Below are 22,174 nucleotides of genomic sequence, written 5' to 3'. Positions count from 1 at the left end.
CGAGCACTCTCGCAATCTTGATAGTGCTCCTTGCATTTCTTGTTGTAGATCGAAGATTGATGATTTGGTGATGTAGTTGTTCACGCCGTCATTGTTCTCGAAGACCAGAGATGAAATGCATTGCCTATCCATCACAAGACTCGAGCAAATATGAGTGGGAGAAAGAGAAGAACTATACCAAATGTACCTTGATCGATGTTGAAGATGGATCAATGATCACTCAATGATGTAACAAGGAAATAGCACAATTGGTACTGATCTTGTCAATTTCTCACACCTACACAAATAAGGCTTATAGTGGAGCTCGGTGAGGATAGTGGCACAAAAATTTCATGCAAAATGTTAGCAAGAGTCAATAATGTTGAAAGAGATTCACAAATTTGCAAGTTAAATAAGTATACCAATAGCAATATGTGGCACACGGAAACGCACACACGGATAGATAAATGGGGTCGTGCAACCAAGGAATGAGCTCAAAATGTGGAATCCACGGAAAATGCTCTTGTTGCACAACTCTAGAGAGACGCTAGATGATTGCTCAATAGGCGGATATGACACTTGTGCACAACCTATGGGAGACAAAATGCAATGACTTCTATCCCAATTATGCTATGTATATATGGTGTTCCTGGTGTTCCTCGCAAGATGATCCAAGATGATCTTATATGCAATGTGGTATGATGCTATGGCTATTGTTTACAAGCTGTTTGTTCACTCTCTTTTGCTTAAAATCTTATTCTTTTTTTTTGATATGGCCACTATGCGAAATGCACAAACCGAGATAGCAATTATATATATGCGGGAACAAACTTGTAACACAAGGAATGATATGATACCAATATGATATGGTATGTATGTAATGGATGGTAAAGATCACTAATGTGCACAAGTAACGTTGCCGGCAATACTCAAATGGCTAGTCTCGATAGGCAAGTGATGCAATATGGGCTCACGACATGATTGAGCACGGAGACGTTTGCACCTACATCTCTCCGACACCCACATATGAGGAGATGCCCCAATTTCCATGTGAGGAGAGCCACCACCACATGAGTGACTCCACCATACATGATATTGAGAGCATTTCCTATGAGAGGATGAGTGTGACCACCACTAGCCCTACACTTGAGAGCATGCCACACATCCTATGTGAGGTTGAGAGCCATTTGAGTGACTCCACCAACCATATGAGTGAGATCATCCAAGAGGGAGTGAGTGAGCCACAACACTTAGTGAGTGAGGTAGTTGACACGGCATGTGAGGCCACTATGATTTTTAACGACCTAACCTCTACTCCGAGTGTGTTTTCTTCTTTGGTGCTAGGTCTCCTACATGACGACACGACTATCCTCGACGAGTCCGTACCTCCAATGGAGACGATGATGGCCATGGTGGACGATGATGCACCCCCACATGGTTCCATCAAGATGAAGATGACCACGACTTGGTCTTCGACACCTCACCTACAACACATGAGCGATGTTCCAAAGATGAATAGGTGATGGTGTTTCTCTTGTCCCACTAGTGGACTATTTTACGAATGATTGCTTTCATGATGTTGGCACACCTATTCCCATGCTTCATGCTAGTGCGACTTCCTCATGTCATGACTTACCTATTTATGATGAATATGATGATGAGCATGTCGAGTTGCCTAGTTGTGATGATATGCTCCATAGGATATCATGTGAAAATTCTATTGGTCACACCATGTTTGATAATCCTTTAACCTTGTCATATGCTATGAGTGAGATATCCCATATTGCATCATTTCAATCTCAACATAGTAGCTATTAACATAAATCCCATTTGCACTTATGGCATAGATGATGAGATGATGGTCATTGGCTTTTGTTTTTCATGTGATGATATTGCCATGCTTCCTTTACATGATTTCCGCAATTCATCTACTATGCCATGCCATGCCATGATCACAATGTTCCAAATATGCATTGTTTTGGATGTTGTCAATATTCTCTGAGTGATGTTTCCATTAATGCTGATGAGGAGACCCCCATAGTTTCCTCATACATATTAGGAGATTTTGATGCATTCCATAAATTGCATGATTCTCATAATTTCTTGCGCCATATGCATCCCACGCATAACAATGCTCTAGATATTTACCATGATGCATTACACAATTTGAGTCTCCATTATGCTATACATAACAACAAACCTATCATGATGGATGACATGTTTCTATATCACGCATCTCATTTATTCGAGCATTGGATATTTTATGCTAACCAACACAAGCACGTGCGCATCATGATGGATGATGTGTACATATAGCACGCACACACAATGTTCCCTTTGTCTTTGTTTTGTGTAGGTACTCACGTATACTCGTCAACCTCTTAATCCCAATAGTTGACGAAACGAGCTCTTGAGAGAAAAGATGACTTGGGATCCCGTGAACTATCCTTACCACCGCTCTCTTCGTGCAACGACTATGCACATCTCTCTCACTTGGCTCTCACACGGCTATGGGCTATATACCGCTTGTTGCTTCATGCTCATTTTACCGTGTTCACTTTGCATGCTATGCTTGCTTCTATGCCTTTGCCATGCAATTGTGACCCTTGCTTGCATTTACCCATGATTCACCATTACGCTACTCCTATGTGTATTTGCATGCTTGGTGGAGATCCTTGTTCCTATTGCCATGTTTATCATGTGCCTCATGCTATTCATGCTACTTTGCTCATATCGTGCTTTCATGATTGTGATATGTCATGTGAATTATTCATGCATACTATTTGCACACATGACATGATTTACATGATTACCTCTAGTATGTTGCATCTTCGCACTACTAGCACACATCACTTGATCTCTATGATTGCTTGCTTTGTTGCATCACCCATGTTCCTTTCTTACTCGCTTTCTTGGGTTGATGACGTATATGTTCATGCCTCTCACATGATATATTTTGTTCATCGTCGCTTGCCTCCAATTGTTGCATCCATGCTTTTTTGATAGGAAGACTGTAAGGGAACCCCCTACAGTATAATTGGTGCAACAAACCCAAATTGCAAGTACCATGCCTTGAACCTGGGTGGGTGGGAAGGCATCAGCCCCTTCTCACCACTAGGCTATGCCTTAGTCTGCCATCCATGCTTATTGATCGGGGAGAATTGGACACTTTACTTGTGATGCATGCTTGCTTGTTTGAGCCTCTTGTATTTCATTGTTCTCGCATCATATGCCTCCATACTATGAAATGCTCCCTTGTCCTTTCTTATGATGAGCATGATGCATCCACTTGTTGGGTATTTTACCACACGAATGATAGGTTTTGCATCTCTGCTAACCTCATTTGTTTTTCCGAGTGTCTGTCATGTTCTTTCATTTTGAAGGATTCACAAGGCGATACCGTCATGAGACAATTTGGTTATGTGAAAGGCATACACAATGTGCAACACCAACATTTGTGAGAATCTCCTAAAGGTGAACTCCTTCCCTTTGAGCCATCCTCAAATATGCATATTGGATGGGTCACTCTTTCATTGTTGTTTCCTTCTTGTTGTCTACATGATACATCTCGCGAACGGAGGAGCGACATTGAAGATTGGCTCTATGGACCTTCACATTGAGGAGCGCTTGGACTTATTGGAGGTACCTTCGAACCTCCACTCATGCCACGACATTGAGCATTGGTACACCAACACCTACATATTTGTTGATTGTGCTCACACATGTCATGCTCATTGGACATCTCACGCACATGACAAATTTGCATCTTATGCATGGATTGACTCACATTATGATTGTCTTGTTGCATCTTGTATTCCCATGTCATCCATGATATATGAGCTTGTGCATTTCCTTAGCAAATTTGTTGTGAAATACCTTGATGGCATATTCATACATCATGATATTATTGCCTACCATCAATTGCATGATCACATCACATTGAGCACCAATTACCATGTTCATGCTTTTGATACACCGTCCCATTATGACATCATTTTGCACAATGGTTGCATTGATCACATTCACCACACCTTTGTGCATACTACAAATCATATTGTTCCCATGCATGCTTTGCATATCATTCTATATCATCTTGATAAGCTTCATGCGCTTTGTCACAAACAATCTTGCCGAACAGACTCATTCTTCTATGATGGACACTTGGTGTGCGCTAACCATTGTATTTCCAAGTGTACTTTGTGTTTGCTCACTTTACATGTACCACATACCAGCGACACCTTGGAGTACTTGGATTGCGCCATGCCTTCAACTCCGTCCAACTACAAGTCCGTCCACGACAACCGTTTCCATGGTGATGAGGATCATGATCGGAGGTTGGATTTTTCCCAAGGGGGGAGATGATGTGGAGCATCCCACGTTCATCCCCATGTACACTCAAGTATATGCCAAGTGAACATAATACGAGACCTCAAGTATACGCCATTGGACACAAGGTGAACTCGCTCCTCTCTGAATTGTCACTTTCCACATGTGAGACATGGCTACTACCTCGAACATGTGTGCTATGCATGACCAGGAACCAAGAGGAAGCCCATGGACAAGAAGGCGAGGACACCAAGCGCGAGGACAAGAAGAAGAGCTGCGGAAGAAGCTCCAGCCACCGGACGACCGGTCGGGACCGGACGTCCGACGCCTGAAGACCCACCGTACGACCGGCCCGGACGACCAGCGATGCCGCACCCGAGCCAAACGAGTTGACGCCTGACGCCAGCGGACGACTGGCCACCTCCGGAAATCTGGCACTCCAGCGTCCGAGCCAAATCAAGCAGTCGTCCGACGTCTACCGAACGTCTGGCCGTCTGTGAGCCACCGGACGACCGTTCCTCAACGGAAGTCCGGTACCTGTCTACGCACAGTGTTCGGGCCTGAGGCCCATGTATCCCTCTCCCACTCACCCCTTCGTGGATCTAGACTATATATACTCCTCCACCACCTCCTAGTTAGGGTTAGCGTTGTGTTAACTCATTTGTGAGATAGAGCTTCGCTCATCCATATCGGATCTACTCCTTGAGAGAGACCGCGGCCCCTCTTCGGAGAAGATCCACCTTCGATTCAAGACCCCTTTACGGGAAGATCCCCTTGTGGATTCAAGACCTCCTCACGGAGAAGAACTGGCTACCCTTTGTATCGTCCCTTGTTGGATTTGGATCGTGTATCTCTTTGTGTTTCGAGGATCTAGCACATGTTTGATCGTTCTTGTTGGTTTGAGTGATTCTCTCGTGTTTCCCCTCGTGTTCTTCGTGTTCTTCGCGGGATCCGCTCCTTTCGTGAAAGATCGGCCATCTAGGGTTCCTACCCTACATCAATAGCCATCTTTGATGTAATAGCGTTCCCAAGATGTATGCGTCAAACATTTGGCATAAGGAGTAGCAAAAGTAGGATCATGCTCATATAAGTCTTTTATGTGCTCAAAGCCAATGACATTCAACTCAGGTTGAGTAACAAGCATGCATATGCGAGAAAGGGCATCCGCCATAATGTTTTCTTTACCTTTAATGTACTTGATGACATAAGGAAAAGACTCAATAAATTCACTCCATTTAGCATGACGCTTGTTCAACTTGGTTTGTCCCTTGAGGTACTTGAGCGTTTCATGATCGGTATCAATGATGAATTCATGAGGGTGAAGATAGTGTTCCCATTCATGCAAAACGCGGGCTAAAGCATATAGCTCTTTGTCATAGATGGGGTAATTGAGTTGCGCTCCGGAAAGTTTCTCACTAAAGTAAGCGATGGGGCGCTTCTCTTGCGTTAACACACCTCCTATGCCATTACCACTAGCATCGCAATGAATCTCAAAAGATTTGTCAAAGTTGGGCAATGCACGCACGGGAGCATGACTAAGAAAATTCTTAAGCTCGTTGAAAGCGGTATCTTGGGATGGTCCCCAAACAAAAGGCGCATTCTTCTTGCTCAAAGCATGCAAAGGCGAAGCAATGGTGCTAAAATCTTTCACAAAGCGACGATAGAAATCCGCAAGGCCAAGAAAGCTACGCACTTGTTGCAAGTTGGTTGGTTGAGGCCAAGTCTTAATAGCATTGATCTTGGACTCATCAACATGAACACCCTTAGAAGATACAACAAAACCCAAGAAAACAAGCTTATCAACGCCAAAAAGGCATTTCTCCATATTGGCATAGAGATGCTCTTTTCGAAGAGTTTGTAAAACGGTGCGGACATGGGTGACATGCTCTTGGAGATACTTTCTAAAAACAAGGATATCATCGAAGTAGACCACAACAAACACACCAATGTAAGGGCGAAAGACATGATTCATAAGACGCATAAAAGTACCCGGTGCTTCCGATAGACCCATAGGCATGACCAACCACTCATACAACCCAAACTTGGTTTTGAAAGCGGTTTTCCATTCATCACCTTCTTGTATGCGAATTTGATAGTAACCACTCTTAAGATCAATTTTCGAAAAGATAGTGGCACCACTAAGTTCATCAAGCATATCGTCAAGGTGTGGAATGGGATACCTATAACGAACGGTGATATCATTGATATGTCTACAATTGGAGCACATGCGAAAGCTACCGTCTCGTTTTGGCACAATAATGAACGGGACGACACAAGGGCTCAAACATTCACGCACATGTCCATGGTCTATGAGATGCTTTACTTGCCTTTGTATTTCTTTGGTTTCTTCGGGGTTGACGCGGTAGGGAGCTTTGTTCAGAAGAGGTGCTCAAGGGATGAGGTTGATGCGGTGCTCAATGCCTCGTAGTGGAGGTAGTCCCAGAGGTAGCTCGTCGGGGAAACATCATGAAATTCCTGCAAAAGAGAAGACAACACTAGAGGAAGTGTGTGAGAGGTGTTAGTTTGTGGTTCATTGTCCTTGCACAAAAGGACGTAGTGTAGGACACTAGATGGGTTCTCACACACTCCTCGTATCTCACTTTTGGTGGCGAATAGAACTAAGTTCTTCTTGTCGCTCATCGTGGAGGCACTCGATTTTGGCTTGTGGCACTCACTCTCTTTTTGGTGGCTCGCTCTCTCACTATGCTCTCTACGATGGGTGGCTTGTTTGTCAGCGACAACTTGGCTTGGAGACATGGGACGAAGTACGTACTCCTTTCCCTTCATCTTGAAGATGTAGTGGTTCGTCTGGCTGTTGTGGATGACTCCTCTATCAAATTGCCATGGGCGTCCAAGGAGAAGGTGGCAAACGGTCATTGGAACGACGTCGCACTCTAAGGTGTCTTCGTAGGTGCCAATTTTGAAGGAGACTTGTACTCGATCCTCAACTTGGATAGTGCTAGAGTCACTAAGCCATTTCACTTTGTATGGATGTGGGTGCTTTGTCTTGGGCAATTGGAGCTTGGAGCAAAGTTCTTTACTTGCGAGATTATGACAACTCCCTCCATCGATGATGACCTTGACGGAGCGTCCATTGATGCCGACATTTGTGTGGAATATGTGGCATCTTTGGTCTTATTCTTGGTGATGTTGGAGAGTCAGGACCTTGGAGACAACAAGAGCGGGACTTGAATCTTCATCGCAAAAGACTTATTCCTCGTCATCGTTCACTTGTCGGTGCATGGCGACTTGCTCGATGGCATCCATTTCTCCGTCACTCATTGAGTCGTAAGTGCCACTTTCGTTGAGGATCATGGTCCGCTTGTTGGTGCACTCGTAGGACTTGTGGCCTCGACCTCCGCATGTGAAGCATTTGAAGGAACTCGTCTTGACGGTCTCATCGGTTGGAGTGGATGATGATGAAGCTCTCGACTTGAAGTTGCTTGTAGTAGGAGGATGACTTGGAGTTGACGAAGCTTTCTTGGAACTCGACTTGTCGATGTTGCTTGTAGAAGTCTTGGTAGACGGTGTTGTAGTCGTTGAAGCTTGGGTGTTGGAGAAGCCGTATGACATGGATGAGAACTTGGCATACTTGAAATCGTCTTGCACTTGACGTTCCTCTTTAGTAGCTTGATGCACGAGCTCGATGAGGTTTGAGTATGGTTGGAAGTCGGCGATCTTCTTGATAGGATGGTTGAGTCCATTCAAGAAACGTGCCATAGTTTTCTCATCATCTTCCATGACGTTGGCTCTTATCATGGCAATCTCCATCTCCTTGTAGTACTCTTTAACGTTCTTGGTTCCTTGCTTGAGTAGTTGGAGTTTCTTGAAGAGGTCGCGGTTGTAGTAGGTAGGCACAAAGCATGCTCTCATGACATCCTTCATTTGCACCCAAGTAGTGATGGGTGGTTCACCTCTTGCCTCTCGCTGCTCGATAACTTGTTCCCACCAAATGAGGACATAGTCTTGGAACTCAAGGGATGCCATTGCGATCTTCTTCTCTTCTTCATAGTTGTGCAAACGGAAGATTTTGTCGACCTTCAATGCCCATGATAGGTACTCTTCGGGATCGTTGCTTCCGTTGAACTTGGGCATTGTGAACTTTAGCTTGCCGTAGCATTGCTCTTCATTGTGTTGGGGTCGGGGATGATGACGCCCATGTTGTTTATGATTGTTAAGCTCGTGTTGCTCTTGGTGAGGAGGGTTGTCAACCTCAAGTTGCTCTTGTCGTAGAGGATTCCCATTGTCTTCATGCTCTTGGTGAACTTGATGTCCTTGAGGAGCTTGTGGAGGGGCCTGTCGAGCTCGAGGAGGAACTTGGGGAACTTGACGATGCACGCGAGCTTGAAATCTTTGTTCGTGAGCTTATTTGCGAAGTGCTTATTCATGTTCACGAGCTTGTCAGCCTTGGTTAGCTACGGCTCGAGTAGAATCTCGGAGGGGTTGTTGCGCCGCAAGTGCTTGAGCTTCACGGAGTTGTTGTTCTTGGCGTTGTGCCTCAGCATCTTGTGCATCTTGGTGTAGACGCACGCGCTCTTCCTCTTCATGTTGGCATTGTCATTGCCGTTCTCGTGCTAGCGCAAAAGCCTCTTGGGTTTGACGTTGTCGGGTCTCTTGAGAGATTGTGTCGCATAGAGTATTGAGGCTTGCTTGACGATCATTGCGCGTGGCACGTTGAAGAGTGTTCGATGTCGGTGTACTTGAGCCGGAGAGGGTGAAGTCAGAGTGTCGACTTGAGCGGCTCCTTCTTGATGAAGACGAAGTGGAAGAAGAGCGGTTGAGAAAGAAAGCGCGAATCTCGTCCATTCTTGTGTCGTTCTCTTGCTTGTGATCGTCGAGCTTATGGTCGAAGTAGTCCCTTGTATGTTGCTCCGAGAGTCGCAAGTCGGCAGCGAGGTTGTCGATGCGTTCACTCATTGCTTGTTTGTAACACCCATGACGCGGCTATATCTCCCATGTGTCGGGGCACTACTTAGAGGCCGCATGGTAGGCATGTCGCAAGAGGGGTAATCCTTACACATCCCATGTACTGAATAAGAAAGGGATAAAGAGTTGGCTTACAATCGCCACTTCACACAATACATAAATATATCATACATCATCCAGAATACAATCAAGGTCCGACTATGGAACCAAAATAAAGAAAGACAACCCCAATTGCTAGATCCCCGATCGCCCCAACTGGGCTCCCTCTACTGATCATCCGAAAAAGAAACATAGTAACGACCCAAATCCTCGTCAAACTCCCACTTGAGTTCAGTAGCGTCCCCTGCACTGGCATCATCAGCAACTGCATCTGTTTCGAAGTATCTGTGAGTCACGGGGACTCAGCAATCTCACACCCTCATGATCAAAACTATTTAAGCTTATGGGTAGGAAAGGTAGTGAGGTGGAGCTGCAGCAAGCACTAGCATATATAGTGACTAACTTACGTAAAAGAGAGCGAGAATAGAAGCAAAGCACAGTCGAGAAGCTAAAAGTGATCAATAAGTAATCCTGAAACTACTTACGTTCAAGCATAACACGAGACCGTGTTCTCTTCCCGGACTCCGCCGAAAAGAGACCATCACAGCTATACACGTGATTGATTCATTTTAATTAAGTTAAGTGTCAAGTTTTCTACAACAAGATATTAACAAATTCCCATCTGCCCATAACCGCGGGCACGGCTTTAGAAAGTTCAAAACCCTACAGGGGTGTCCCAACTTACCCCATCACAAGCTCTCACGGTCAACGAACGATATTCCTTCTCCTAGGAAGACCCGATCAGACTCGGAATCCCGGTTACAAGACATTTCGATAGTGGTAAAACAAGACCAGCAAGACCACCCGCTGTGCCAACAAATCCCGATAGGAGCTGCACATATCTCGTTCTCAGGGCACACCGGATAAGCTAAGCATACAGGAACCAACATAACCCAAGTTGCCAAGGGACGGTCCCGCACGGTGCTCTAGTTTGGACCAACACTCAGAGGAGCACTGACCCGGGGGTTTAAAATAAAGATGACCCTTGAGTCCACGGAACCCAAGGAAAAAGGCTTAGGTGGCAAATGGTAAAACCAAGGTTGGGCCTTGTTGGAGGAGTTTTATTCAAGGCGAACTGTCAAGGGGTGCCCATAACACCCAACCGCGTAAGGAACACAAAATCAAGGAACATAACACCGGTATAATGAAAACTAGGGCGGCAAGAGTGGAACAAAACACCAGGTATAAGGCCGAGCCTTCCACCCTTTACCAAGTATACATATGCATTAAAGTAAACAAGATGTAATAATGATATCCCAACAAATATCCATTTTCCAACAAGGAACAAACTCCAACTTCACCTGCAACTAGCAACACTATAAGAGGGGTTAAGCAAAGTGGTAACATAGCCAAACAACAGTTTGCTAGGAAAGGTGGTTTAGAGGATTGACATGGAAATATGGGAGGCATGATATAGCAAGTGGTAGGAATCGCGGCATAGCAATAGAGCGAACAACTAGCAAGAAAAGATAGAAGTGATTTCGAGGGTATGGTCATCTTGCCTGCAAAGTTCTCAGAGTTGACGAAAGCTTGATCCTCGTAGGCGTACTCAACGGGTTCCTCGATCACGTACTCGTCACCCGGCTCTACCCGAGGAAAGAACACAAGCAAAAGACCGACAATCAATCACGATGCAATGCGCAAGCAACATGATGCAAAAACATGGCATGACATGCGGGATGTGATATGCAATGCATATGCGTGCTCCGGAAGGAAAATGATGAACATGGCATCAAATTGGCAAACCAAGTGTCCCGCTGGAAAGATGATATGATTTCGGTCGAAATCGATATAAAGATCACCGGAATCGGATGCACGGTTTTGCAAATGGCAAGCAAAACGAGAATGGCACAATTCTGCGATTAACAGCACGATGCCATCTAGAATGCAACAAGGAACTAAGCTAATGCATTCCAACAAAGCAACAAAGCATATGTAAGTTATCTACTCAAGATGCTTGACAAAAGATGAACACTGAGTTACGGCTAAATCACACAAGAGCAGGTTCAAACAAGCATGGAAAAAGTGCAAAAGTTATCAGCATCACAGACTTGGTGAAAATACTAACATGCCAGGAATTAACACCAGGAAGCAATGTTTAGATCAAGCAAACAACATGATACAGGAACATATCATAGCAAACAAAGGCATGGCATGAATCTACACAAAGCATAGAACAAAAGTTCCTTACTAATCAAGAGCCAAAAAGGCACAGAAGATAATATGGCAGCCATGTAAACATAGCAAGTTTCGTTAACAGATTCAGACTTAGCAGAAAACAGAGCATGGCAAAAACAGAATTATGAAGGCCTCTTTGCGAGCTTGATTCACTCACCACAATGCATTGCATGACAAGATAAGCATACTACCAGCAAGTATACATGATCAAGAAGCTAACCATGGCAAGAACAAGTTTATAGCATGCATGGATCAACTACAACATCCATGGCAAAATTGATTAACATGTAAACAATCTTCCAGGAACATTTTATAGCAAAAGTAGAGCAAGATTAAGTCATGCTAGGGCACTCCATAATTGCAAACAGGGACATGGAGGTATAGAGCACAACCATATGACAAAATCATCCTTACTGAAGCAACTCAAAACAAGCATGGATCTCACTGTAGCATCATGGATACATGGCAGAAAAATAACAGCAGGAAAAATGACTTGGTGAAATCCTAAGTCCTTGAAATCAGCAATATCACGAAGGCTACTTTGCATGCTTGTGCTAGTCACCAAAAAGATCACAAAAATACATCGCATACACCCCTGTAAAGATGGCATGGCATAGACCAAAACACATGTAGAGCTCATGCTCATATGCAGCACACAACAAAAGTAGCAAAAAATGACAAATCCTCATACTCTGATAAGAATCAGCACCTAACAATTTATAGCACTCTCGCATCCATGATTTGGGCATCAAGATGGACTCAAACAAGCATGTCACAATGGAACAAAATGAAGAGCACATCATGATGAAAATTTTGATATATCATGCGCATGAAACGGAGCTACGGTCACAGAGTTATGGCATGATGAAAAGGGGCACAAAATAATGCAGAAAAAGACTTGGTGGAGAAAACGAGGTCAACCGATTGGATCTAGGGTTCGGGCGCGTTTTACGAAGACGACCGGAGTTCGTCACCGCGGTGGCCGGAGTCTCGCCGGAGAGATGAGGTGGTGAGGTGGAGAGGCGGATTCGGGGAGGGGCGCCCGGATCCGGCCGGAGGACGCAGCGCGGGGTCGTCGACGGAGGCGGCGGAGCACCGGACGGCGGGCGGCGGACTGGGGCGAGATGTCGCCGGCGAGGACGCCGCGGCAGCTAGCGAAGTCCGGCGAGGGGCGGCGCGGGGCGTGCGGGCGACCGGGCGGCGGGGTGAGCTCGCGGTGGAGGCGGGCGACGGCTGGGCCCGCGGGGGCCGGCTGCGCGCCACGTGGCAGACGGCGATTGGTCCGGGCGGCGGCGGCGCGGGTGTCTGGCGGCGGCGGACGTGTCCGGTGGCGGCGAGAGCAATTCTTAGGGTTTCATCCACGTATTGTGAGGAGGGGTGCACATATTTATACCTAGAAGAAGGTAGGACTGTCCAAATGGGGTGTAGTTTTCGGCCACGCGATTGTGATCCGATGACGGAGGACAAGGGAGAGGTTTGGATGGGTTATTGGGCCGTTTTGGAGGGGCGTTGGGCTGCACCACACACAAGGCCTTTGCGGTTCCCCAGTTAACCGTTGGAGTATCAAACGGACTCCAAATGACACGGAATTTGACAGGCAGTCTACCGGTGGTGTACCAAGGCCACTTGCCAAATCTCGGTCCATTTCGAGAATTTTTAACACCCGCTCACGAAAAGAGACTAAAGGGGACGCCGGTGCACGTAGGAGTGTCGGATTGCAAAATGGACAACGGGGAAAAAGCTCGGATGCGAGAGACGAACACGTATGCAAATGAGATGCACATGATGGCATGATATGAAATGCATGACATGAACAAAATGCAAAACGAAGACAAAACCCAACCACGAAGGGAATCTCATAACTTAAAGCCGAAAACGACAGAGTCAGAGTTACAATTATGGTAAGTTACATCTAGGGTGTTAGAACACTCCACCACTACGAAAGGATCTCGTCCCGAGATCTAGGACTGAAAGAACTCCCGATATTCGGAACGGAGGTGGTCCTCGCGTTCCCAGGTGGCTTCTCGGTTGGAATGGTGTGACCATTTCACTTTCAGGAATTTGATAGACTTGTTGGGAGTCTTGCGCTCGGTTTCTTCAAGAATAGCAATGGGATGCTCATGATAAGACAAATCTTCTTGGAGATCAATCTCTTCGAAGTTGATGGTGCGGTCAGGAGTCTTGAAGCACTTGCGAAGCTGTGACACGTGAAACACGTCGTGCACGTTTGCGAAGTTGGACGGAAGCTCAAGTTGATAGGCGAGATCGGCTCTTTTGCCAATGATCTTGAAAGGACCCACGTATCTAGGGGCAAGCTTCCCTTTGATACCGAAGCGACGAGTACCTTTCATTAGAGAGACGCGGAGGTAGACATGGTCTCCTATCTCGAAAGCCATGTCATGATGCTTGCTATCATAGTAGCTCTTCTGGCGCGCTTGCATGGCTTTGAGATTTTCACGGATGACTTTACACATTTCTTCAGCTTATGTGATTAAGTCATTGCCAAGAAGTTGGCGTTCACCAGTCTCTGACCAATTAAGAGAGGTACGACACTTTCTACCATAGAGAATATGGAATGAGGCCTTGCCCGAACTCGCTTGGAAACTGTTGTTGTAGGAGAACTCGGCATATGGAAGACAATCTTCCCACTTCATATCGAAAGAAATGACACAAGCCCTGAGCATATCTTCAAGGATTTGATTGACTCGCTCGACTTGTCCACTAGTTTGAGGATGGAAGGTTGTGCTGAAGCGAATGTTGGTGCCCATGGCCTTCTGGAAGGAGTCCCAGAACTTAGAAGTGAAGATGCTCCCACGATCTGAAGATATCAACTGCGGAATGCCGTGCAAGGAGACAATCCTGGAGGTGTATAGCTCTGCCAACTGAGCTGTTGTGATAGATTCTTTGATAGGAAGGAAATGAGCCACTTTAGTAAGTTTGTCGATGACAACAAATATAGCATCATTTCCACGTTTGGACTTGAGAAATCTAGTCACGAAGTCCATCTCAATATGGTCAAACTTCCATTCTGGAATAGCAAGAGGTTGGAGGAGACCAGCTGGTCGTTGGTGTTCTGCTTTCACCCTTCTGCAGACATCACATTCATTCACGAACTGAGCAATTTCTCGCTTCATTCGAGTTCACCAATACGACTGCTTGAGGTCATGGTACATCTTCGTACTTCCAGGATGAATGGATAGAAGGGAATTGTGAGCCTCGTTCATGATGACTTTACGTAGATCACCCTTAGGAACCACAATTCGATCCTCGAAGAATAGAGTGTCTTTGTCATCATGGCGATAACACTTGTACTTGGGTTGGCTCTTGTCAATCCCATTTTTCACCCTCTTCACCATGGCATCAAGAAGTTGTGCCTCACGAATTTGATCTTCCAAAGTAGGAGAGACTTGTAGGTTGGCAAGAAATCCTTGAGGAACAACTTGGAGATTCAGCTTGCGGAAAGCTTCACAAAGGTCTAGTTGAAAGGGCTTGAGAATTAGGTTGTTGTAGTAAGCCTTCCTCCTCAAAGCATCTGCAATGACATTGGCATTTCCTGGAGTATATTCAATACTCGTATTGTACTCTTGAATCATTTCTACCCAATGAGTCTGCCTGAGGTTGAGGTTGGGTTGAGTGAAGATGTACTTGAGGCTCTTATGATCAGTGAAGATGTCCACTTTCCTTCCCAACAAGAGATGTCTCCATGTTAAAAGAGCATGGAGAACTGCCACCAACTCGAGGTCGTGAGTGGGGTAGTTCTTTTCATTGGGATTAAACTGGCGAGAGGTATAGGCCACAACTTTTTTCTCTTGCATTAACACAGCACCGAGACCTTGCAAGGAGGCATCACAGAAAACTTCGAATGGTTTGGATTCATCAGGAGGAGTCAAAACAGGAGCTGTAAGTAGCTTCTCTTTCAGGGTGTTGAAAGACACATCACATTCAGGCGTCCAGGCATACTTCACATGCTTCTGGAGGAGGTTGGAAAGAGGCTTCGCGATCTTAGAGGAATTCTCAACGAATCTTCGAGAATAGCTTGCAAGCCCAAGAAAGTTGCGGAGCTGCTTGACACTCTGAGGCGGTTCCCAATTCACAATTGCAGACACCTTCTCAGGATTAACAGCAATGCCCTTGGCGGAGATGATATGGACAAGGTAGAGAACCTCATCAAGCCAGAACTCACACTTTGAAAACTTCGCATAGAATTGATGTTCTCTGAGTTTGTCAAGTACCAATCTCAAATGCTTGTCTTGATCCTCCTTGTTCTTGGAAAAGACCAAAATATCATCGAGATACACCAGGACGAAATCATTTGTGTATGGGTTGAAGATGAAGTTCATCATGCGAGAGAATGTTGGAGGAGCATTGACAAGGCCGAAAGACATGACAGTATATTCATAAGAACCATAGCTTGTTCTGAATGCTGTCTTGGGGATATCTTGTTCACGAATGTGAATCTGATGATAGCCCGTACGGAGGTCAAGCTTGGAGAAAACTTGCGCACCCTTAAGTTGCTCGAAAATCTCATTGATGTTGGGAAGTGGATACTTATTCTTCATTGTCTTCTTGTTGAATGGACGGTAGTCGACACAAAGTCGGTCCGTGCCATCCTTCTTCTTGACAAAAAGAACACCACAACCCCATGGAGAAGAACTCGGTCTGATCAGACCCATACGCTCTTGTTCATCAGTTGTTTCTTCAGCTCCTTCAACTCTTCTGGTCCATGCTTGTAAGGACGTTTGCAAACAGGTTCCGTGCCAGGCTCAAGATCGATGACGAATTCAACTAGCCAATGAGGTGGCATTCCTGGAAGCTCTTCTGGAAAGACGTCTTGATATTCACAAACAATTGGAATCTGAGAGATGGCATTCAACTCGCCCTTCTTGTTGAGAGAAAACAGTCGAATGGTATCGTCACGAGCAGCATAGATGATCACATCCTCAGACGAGTGTGTCAATTGAATCTACCTGGTAGCACAATCAAGCTGAGCCTTGTGCTTAGAAAGCCAGACCATGCCAAGAATTAGATCAATATCCGAGTCACCAAGGACCATTGGAGAAGACACAAATCTATAGTCACCCTTCTTGATAGAAACATTCGGGATCATCGTGGTAGCCCTCATAGACTTGGCCGGAGAAACCACTCCCATGGGTTTACCCAACATTTCCGAAACGAAGTCATGCTTTGAAAAAAATGATCTTGACATGAAACAATGCGATGCACCAGTATCAAAAAGGACTTTTGCAGGAATAGAGTTAACTGGAAAGTTACCCATGATCACTTCTGAAGAATCCTCTGCCTGAGTTGTGTTCATCATGTTGACCTTTGCAAACTTGGAATTATGCTTGACCACTGCATTGCGGGCAGATCTCACAGGAGGAGGAGGCGGAAGGCGCCTTTGGTTAAAGCATTTGTTTGCATAGTGCCCTTTCTGCTGAGACTTGTTGCAAGTAACCTCTAAGAGCAGACGGTGATAAGGAACACTTGACCTTGGAGCATGAGACGGAGCTTTGATCTGATAGCCTGGGTTTGGTGGGTGGGAAGATCCATTGCCACCTTTGCTCTTCTGCTGGTAAGGCTGACGGAACGGAGGAGGAGGAGGCAACCAGAACTTCTATTGCTTAGCTACCACTTGAGTTGAAGAAGAAGATGGAGCTGCATCCCTGACTCTCTTCTTAGAAGCATCACACTTGAGCTGAGCAGCTTCTTGCTTTAGTGTCATGTTGTAGACTTCATCATACTTGGTCGGCTTAAAAAGCACGAGAGCTAATTGCAGATCTTCTCTGAGGCCACCTCTGAAATGATAAATCATGCTCTTTTCGTCAGGGACGTCTTGTTTAGCGAAGCGAGCCAGCCTCTGGAACAGGATGTTGTATTGGTAAATAGACATGCTGCCTTGCTTGAGATTGCGGAACTCCTCGCGCTTACTCTCAGCAACACTTTGTGGAATGTGGTGAGCTTTGAAGTCTCGGTGGAAATCATCCCAGGTAATCACACGACCTCCTCTGGAATCCTTGTATTGTTGATACCACTCAGCAGCTTGGTCTTTGAGTTGGAATGAAGCAAACTTGACAAAGTCCTCAGGCCTGACATTACTACACTCAAAATGTTTGCAGATATCCACGAGCTAGTCATCGGCGTCTGTGGCCTCGACACAGTTACTGAAGGACTTCGGCTGGTTTGCGAGGAACTGATTGAGGGTAGCAAACTGAGGGATTGTTGCCTTGGCCTTGATTTCCTTGGTTTCCTTGCCATTGGTTGTGCTCTTGCAAGAGTTGCAAAAGCATCTGAGTGTTGGCATTGGTGGCGGTCATGAAAACTTTCCATGCCTCCGGAGGTGGAGGTGGTGGCGGAGGTTACGGATTCTGACGCGTTGGAGGAGCCATCCTGAAGAGGCTGACATTCGTTACCATCTTGAAAGACAAAATTGAAGCTGAATCAATGGATCGAAATTGCAACATATAGCCTTAACATTCGAACAAGAATGAACGAATGAATTCCAAAGTAAATCATCACACTTCCATTAAGGTTGAGAAGTCACTTAGATAAAGGTAGAAGAACAAATCAACAAGGTACGGATATGAACAAATAATTGGTAAGGATTACCCAGTCACAAACCAAATATCCGTGGGAAGAAATACTAGAGCTACATGAATTCCCACCTATGAACCTCCCGAAACTTTTCGGTTATGCAATCCGGTGTTGGGGATACAGGGGAAGCATAATATCTCACCCAAAACTAGCAAATCCTACATCCAGCTATATCCATCCTTCAACACATAACCAAGAAACCTTCGGAAATCATTTACCTCAACCTTCGAAAAGCATCCGTTATACAAGTTATGGCAATACTCCCGAACTCCCGCCCCAGTACTGGGTGGCGTTGAGGTTATCTCACCAACAACTGCATAAAAGAGATTTTCAATGTCGGCGAACTCAGGTATTCCAGAACTGCAACGATAAAATTGTGACGACAACACCTCGGAGCTCAACTCCCCAAGACACTGCCACAACCCCTAAATGTCAGGAGGCACCAAGAACAATGTTCTCGTCACAAAACCATCAGAACGATTCCAAGATACCCGTGTGATCCTAATTTTTTTCGTGAAATTTGAGAAGAGAAGAGTCAAAACTCTACGTCAGGAGGCCTCACCAGAGCGACGAAGGGACTGAGGAGTAAAAAGAATCCTACTATTCGATATATATAACCCAATAAGACTCAAAACATTTTGTTCTAGACTCAACAACGTCAGCGATTCGATCAAGCAGCGGGCTCCTAAGTCGGGGATGGCTCTGATTACCAACTTGTAACACCCACGATGCGGCTATATCTCCCACGTGTCAGGGCACGACTTAGAGGCATAACCGCATGGTAGGCATGTCGCAAGAAGGGTAATCTTTACACATCCCATGTACTGAATAAGGAAGAGATAAAGAGTTGGCTTACAATTGCCACTTCACACAATACATAAATATATCATACATCATCCAGAATACAATCAAGGTCCGACTACGGAACCAAAATAAAGAAAGACAACCCCAATTGCTAGATCCCCGATCGCCCCAACTGGGCACCTCTACTGATCATCCGGAAAAGAAACATAGTAACGACCTGAATCCTCGTCGAACTCCCACTTGAGTTCGGTAGCGTCCCCTACACTGGCAACATCGACACCTGCATCTGTTTGGAAGTATCTGTGAGTCATGGGGACTCAGCAATCTCACACCCTCACGATCAAAACTATTTAAGCTTATGGGTAGGAAAGGTAGTGAGCTGGAGCTGCAGCAAGCACTAGCATATATGGTGACTAACTTACGCAAAAGAGAGCGAGAAGATAAGCAAAGCACGGTCGAGAAGCTAAAAGTGATCAATAAGTAATCCTGAAACTACTTATGTTCGAGCATAATACGAGACCGTGTTCTCTTCCCAGACTCCACCGAAAAGAGACCATCACGGCTACACACGCGGTTGATTCATTTTAATTAAGTTAAGTGTCAAGTTTTCTACAACCAGATAGTAACAAATTCCCATCTGCCCATAACCGCGGGCACGACTTTCAAAAGTTCAAAACCCTGCAGGGGTGTCCCAACTTAGCCCATCACAAGCTCTCACGGTCAACGAAGGATATTCCTTCTCCCAGGAAGACCCGATCAGACTCGGAATCCCGGGCATTTAAAATAAAGATGACCCTTGAGTCCACGGAACCCAAGGAAAACGGCTTAGGTGGCAAATGGTAAAACCAAGGTTGGGCCTTGCTGGAGGAGTTTTATTCAAGGCAAACTGTCAAGGGGTTCCCATAACACCCAACCGCGTATGGAACGCAAAATCAAGGAACATAACACCGGTATGACGGAAACTAGGGCAGCAAGAGTGGAACAAAACACCAGGCATAAGGCCGAGCCTTCCACCCTTTACCAACTATATAGATGCATTAAAGTAAACAAGATATAATAATGATATCCCAACAAATATCCATGTTCCAAAAAGGAACAAACTCCAACTTCACCTGCAACTAGCAACACTATAAGAGGGGCTGAGCAAAGAGGTAACATAGCCAAATAATGGTTTGCTAGGAATGGTGGGTTAGAGGCTTGACATGGCAATATGGGAGGCATGATATAGCAAGTGGTAGGAATCACGGCATAGCAATAGAGCGAATAACTAGCAAGAAAAGATAGAAGTGATTTCAAGGGTATGGTTATCTTGGCTGCAATATTCTCAGAGTTGACGAAAGCTTGATCCTCGTAAGCGTACTCAACGGGTTCCTCGATCACGTACTCGTCTCCCGGCTCTACCCAAGGCAATAACACAAGGAAAAGACCAACAATCAATCACGGTGCAATGCGCAAGCAACATGATGCGAAAACATGGCATGACATGCGGGATGTGATATGCAATGCATATGCGTGCTCCAGAAGGAAAATGATGAACAAGGCATCAACTTGGCAAACCAAGTGTGCCGCTGGAAAGATGAGATTATTTCGGTCGGAATCGATATAAAGATCACCGGAATCGGATGCACGGTTTGCAAATGGCAAGCAAAACGAGAATGGCACAATTCTGCGATTAACAGCACGATGCCATCTAGAATGCAACAAGAAACTAAGCTAATGCATTCCAACAAAGCAAAAAAAGCATATGGAAATTATCTACTCAAGATGCTTGACAAAACATGAACACTAAGCTACGGCTAAATCACACAAGAGAAGGTTCAAACAAGCATGGCAAAAGTGCAAAAGTTATCAGCATCACAGACTTGGTGAAAATACTAACATGCCAAGAATTAACATCAAGAAGCAATGTTTAGAGCAAGCAAACAACATGATACAGGAACAGATCATAGCAAACAAAGGCATGGCATGAATCTACACAAAGCATAGAACAGAAGTTCCTTACTGATCAAGATCCAAAAAGGCACAGAAGATAATATGGCACCCATGTAAACATAGCAAGTTTCGTTAACAGATTCAGACTTAGCAGAAAACAGAGCATGGCAAAAACAGAATTATGAAGGCCTCTTTGCGAGCTCGATTCACTCACCACAACGCATTGCATGACAAGATAAGCATACTACCAGCAAGTATACATGATCAAGAAGCTAACCATGGCAAGAACAAGTTTATAGCATGCATGGATCAACTACAACATCCATGGCAAAATTGATTAACATGTACACAATATGCCAGGAACATTTTATAGCAAAAGTAGAGCAAGATTAAGTCATGCTAGGGCACTCCATAATTGCAAATAGGGGCAGGGATGTATAGAGCACAACCATATGTCAAAATCATCCTTATTGAAGCAACTCAAAACAAGCATGGATCTCACTGTAGCATCATGGATACATGGCACAAAAATAACAGCAGGAAAAATGACTTGGTGAAATCCTGTCCCTGAAATCAGCAATATCACGAAGGCTACTTTGAATGTTGTGCTAGTCACCAAAAATATCACAAAAATATATCACATACACCCCTGTAAAGATGGCATGGCATAGACCAAAACACATGTAGAGCTCATGCCCATATGCAGCACACAACAAAAGTAGCAAAAAAGACAAATCCTCATACTCTGATAAGAATCAGCGCCTAACAATTTAGAGCACTCTTGCATCCACGATTTGGGAATCAAGATGGACTCAAACAAGCATGTCACAATGGAACAAAATGAAAAGCACATCATGATGAACATTTTGATATATCATGCGCATGAAACGGAGCTACGGTCACAGAGTTATGGCATGATGAACATGGGCACAAAATAATGCAGAAAAATACTTGGTGGAGAAAACGAGGTCAACCGTTGGATCTAGGGTTCCGGCGCATTTTACGAAGACGACCGGAGTTCGTCGCCACGGTGGCCGGAGTCTCGCCGGAGAGATGCGGTGGTGAGGTGGAGAGGCGGATCCGGGGAGGGGCGCCCGGATCCGACCGGAGGACGCAGCGCGGGGTCGTTGATGGAGGCGGCGGAGCACCGGATGGCGGGCGGCGGACCGGGGTGGGGCGTCGCCGGCGAGGATGCCGCGGCGGCTAGCGAAGTCCGGCGAGGGGCGGCGCGGGGCGCGCGGGCGACCGGGCGGCGGGGTGAGCTCGCGGTGGAGGTGGGCGGCGGCTGGGCCTGTGGGGGCCGGCTGCGCGCCACGTGGCAGACGGCGATTGGTCCGGG

The sequence above is a fragment of the Triticum dicoccoides genome, chromosome 7A, assembly GCF_002162155.2.
Source record: "Triticum dicoccoides isolate Atlit2015 ecotype Zavitan chromosome 7A, WEW_v2.0, whole genome shotgun sequence".
Taxonomy (NCBI): Eukaryota; Viridiplantae; Streptophyta; class Magnoliopsida; order Poales; family Poaceae; genus Triticum; species Triticum dicoccoides.
This window is presented reverse-complemented; position numbering follows the sequence as displayed.